General features: G+C 43.3%; 1 long non-coding RNA gene across 1 annotated transcript; it reads left to right on the forward strand.

Annotated features, from left to right (window-relative positions):
• The first annotated feature begins 1,652 nt into the window (after positions 1-1,652).
• On the forward strand, positions 1,653-3,574 carry LOC116792769. The gene is made up of 3 exons (XR_004359259.1): positions 1,653-1,949; positions 2,369-2,510; positions 2,844-3,574. It is a non-coding gene; the product is annotated as an uncharacterized LOC116792769 (long non-coding RNA).
• Positions 3,575-3,999: the final 425 nt, after the last annotated feature.

The raw sequence follows: 3,999 nt of genomic DNA on the forward strand, positions 1-3,999 counted from the left end.
CTCTGCTCTCCATTGCTGGCAAAATCCTGGCAAGAATACTCTTGAACAGACTAATACCCACTATAGCAGAAGGAATTCTACCTGAAAGTCAGTGTGGTTTCAGAGCCAACAGGAGCACCACAGACATGGTATTTGTTCTCAGACAACTGCAAGAGAAGTGTAGGGAACAGAACAAAGGTCTCTGTGTAACCTTTGTCGACCTCACCAAGGCTTTTGATACTGTGAGCAGAAAAGGTCTGTGGCAGATTTTGGAACGTTTAGGTTGTCCCCCCAAGTTCCTTAAAATGATCATTTCACTCCATGAGGATCAGCACGGCCAAGTCAGATATGGCAACACACTTTCTGAGCCCTTTCTAATTACCAATGGTGTGAAACAAGGCTGTGTTCTTGCACCAACCCTGTTCACAGTCTTTTTCAGCATGATGCTCCAAAGGGCCACGGCAGACCTCGATGATCAGGACGGTATCTACATTCGATACCGTACTGATGGAAGCCTATTCAGCCTAAGGCAACTGAAGGCCCACACCAAGACCTTAAACCATCTTGTCCGGGAGCTGCTTTATGCTGATGACGCCGCCCTTGTTGCCCACACAGAAGCAGCTCTGCAGCGTTTAACATCCTGCTTTGCAGATGCTGCTGAGCTCTTTGGGCTGGAAGTCAGCTTAAAGAAGACAGAAGTTCTCTATCAATCTGCACCTCAGGAAGTCCCCCATCATCCCTGTATCACCATTGGCCAATCAGAGCTCAAATCAGTTCAGCAGTTTAATTACCTAGGCAACCTCATCTCCTCGGATGGTAAGATTGATGGGGAAATAGACAACAGGTTAGCTAAGGCATATAGTGCCTTTGGAAAACTCCATAAAAGAGTATGGCGTAATAAACACCTGAAGAAAAGTACCAAGATCAGTGTTTACAAAGCCATAGTGCTGTCTACTCTCTTATATGGTTCCGAATCATGGGTCATCTTCTGCCACCACCTGCGTCTCCTAGAACACTTCCATCAGCTCTGCCTCTGTACAATCCCAAACATCCACTGGTCAGATTATGTGACCAATACATCTGTTCTAGAACAAGCAGCAATCACAAGTATTGAGGCCATGTTACTGAGAACACAGCTGCGATGGGCAGGGCACGTCTCAAGGATGAAGGACCACCGCCTCCCTAAGATCTTGCTCTATGATGAACTTGCCACTGGCTGCCGCAAGAGAGGAGCCCCGAAGAAAAGATACAAGGACTCCCTGAAACAACATCTCAGCCTTGGCCATATTGATCAACATCACTGGTCTACTCTGGCCTCAAACTGGGAGGCCTGGAGACACACCATCTATAACGCTGCTGTCTCATTTGAGAACTCACGCAGGATCACTCTCGAGGAGAAAAGACAACACAGAAAGAACCGAGTCTTGCAGAATATAACACCGAAGGAGTCTTTCTGCTGTGCCTTTTGCAATCGGATATGTCTATCTCTTATTGGCCTCATTAGCCACCAGCGTGCTTGTAACAAATGTGGATAGAGCCTTCCTAAATCTTCATTTGCGAAGCCCAGCCATGATGATGATGATTCTATGATTCCCATAGTTTATGGTAATTTCTCTTTCTCTATGCCCATAAATTCCCATCCCAGCTCACTTCTGCCACAGATCTGCTATTCACAGTAATGCTTAGCTCAGTGAAGCATCTCAGTTCCAGTTCCAGTAGCAGAAAAGAACTCTCTCCTGCATTTTCCCTATATAAATCACTTTGTCTCTAGTTTTCTCTTGTAGAGTCAATGGAAGCAGTGTTCAAATGACATGCCAGTTTTCCTGATTGTCCATCAAGTTGAAAGCATACATGAGTGTTCTTTGCTCATCTAGGTCCATCTAGCCCTGATCTCTGGTACAAAACACTGTCTGTTGGTTGGAACGTAGGGGCGTAGGAGAACCTACTGCTTTTGGTCCTAAGAGCAGCAGGTAGGAGAATGTCTCACTCCAATACAGCTGTGCCAGAAAACCTTCTGGGTAGGGAGCCTTTCATGCACTGTCCATGCATGAAGTATAGAAAGATGTTTGCTGACCTGAAGGATGGAGGCAAGGACAGTGACACTGATGTACACTAGAGCTGGGAGAATTGTATAGAGGAGTTCATATTGGAGAGCGCTGGGAACACGTGGCAGAACATATTTGTTTAGAATAATATTGGGGAGGAACAACAATTTTCCTATAGTGAAGAGTTGTGCTTTTTTTTTTTATTTATGGTACTAGATTCAAAACAGCATCACTCCCTGATATCCTTCAGAAAGACACTATTTTCCTTTTTGGAGGCTGTCATTTCTCAACCTGTTTGTTTCTGGAGGCTCGAGAAGACCTGATGTGCTTTGTCACTATCCCAGAGCAGCATCCAGGACAGCCAACCTCCTCAGTGGTGGTGCCAACTACAGCCCCTCTTAGAGTTGTGCTGGACCTACCTTTGCATCCCTTCATGGAGCTGAGATGGATATTTCAGATCCTCTTGGTGATGAGAGTCCTGTCTGGGTAAGAGACTCACCACAGCTGAAATTCCCTGGTCATGTCCTGCCCTCTCTGCTTTGCAAATCCACTTGCAAGAGAGCAGAATGTTAACACCAGAGGATGGCATTTTTCTCTGAGACATTAACTAACTCTCAGGCAATGGAATCAAATCTTGGCTGATTATCTAGGCACTGCTAGAAGAGCAGAAGACAAAACTGTGCTTAGGTCTCCAAGGCACCAGTTCCAGTTTGTCTGTTGAAGCAGAGATTTTTGCCAGAGTGTTTTTCATACATATTTTTTTCAGTAAGAATGGATTTTTAAGTTGTCTAGTTTAATTTTCTTTTCCTGGTTTCACAGACACTTGCCAATGTTCAGGATGCTTTGACGTAAACACTGGGCTGACCTGTAGGATGTCCCCATGTAAACTGACTATACAAGCTCAGATTTTTCCTAAGCTGGCCAGACCTCTTGAAGCAGTCCAAAGAATGTTGCATTAATGTATGGGAAGAGACTTAATCTACTTTTACATCCATTTTCAATAAACCACAATTTTCTCCAAAACATCTGCCTAAAACCTTTGCCTCCCAACTTGAAATATGTTTCTGAAAGTAATAAGATTTTCAATTACACCAGCAAAGTAGATATTAACATTTATATCTCTGAGTATCAGGACTTCCCATCCCTCAAGAGATGTCTCCTCTGTATCTTTGCAAACTTGATAAATGAAGTACGATAAATTCAACTGATGTCCCACCTTCATAGCAGGGTTATTATAAAACAGGGAAAAGAATGATCCTACAGTAAGGGGAATCAGAAAAAATCTCCCTGTGTTCTTAGTATACCCAGAAATTTCTGGCAAAAATTAGGAAAAGGTGTTTCACTCCAGTATGTGCACATAACTGTAAGGGCAGCTTGCCATATGCTTCACTCATTTACAGAAAATATCCCTGGGATAGATGACCCAACTGTACAAAAATAACAGCCTGGTGATAAATTTAATGTGCAGCTTTGACCTACTGTCTTTCTAATACTCCATCTCCTCAGGACTTTCTCATTTCCCAGCCCCCTCACCTGTGGCTCTGTCTTCCTCCATTTCTTTTGTCTTTGCTTTTGCTTATGGTTTTCCTTTTCCTTTTCCTTTTCCTTTTCCTTTTCCTTTTCCTTTTCCTTTTCCTTTTCCTTTTCCTTTTCCTTTTCCTTTTCCTTTTCCTTTTCCTTTTCCTTTTCCTTTTCCTTTTCCTTTTCCTTTTCCTTTTCCTTTTCCTTTTCCTTTTCCTTTATTAAATTCAAACTACAGGACAAATGTTTCTTTCCCTTTGTCCAGATATGGAAATTTCACCACTCTAGGCCAAAGGCAGGTTAAAGTCTACTCAATACCAGTGGAAGCTTTGTACAGGGACAAAAAAATCACTCTGGGAAAGTGTGGCATTTTGTCTCATGAAGAAAACAACGCTGAAATGCCACTGCTGTTGAAGTGAGAGGAAATCTCCCCCTGGATTTCCGTTAACTGGTG

Source organism: Chiroxiphia lanceolata, chromosome 1 (assembly GCF_009829145.1).
Source record: "Chiroxiphia lanceolata isolate bChiLan1 chromosome 1, bChiLan1.pri, whole genome shotgun sequence".
NCBI lineage: Eukaryota > Metazoa > Chordata > Aves > Passeriformes > Pipridae > Chiroxiphia > Chiroxiphia lanceolata.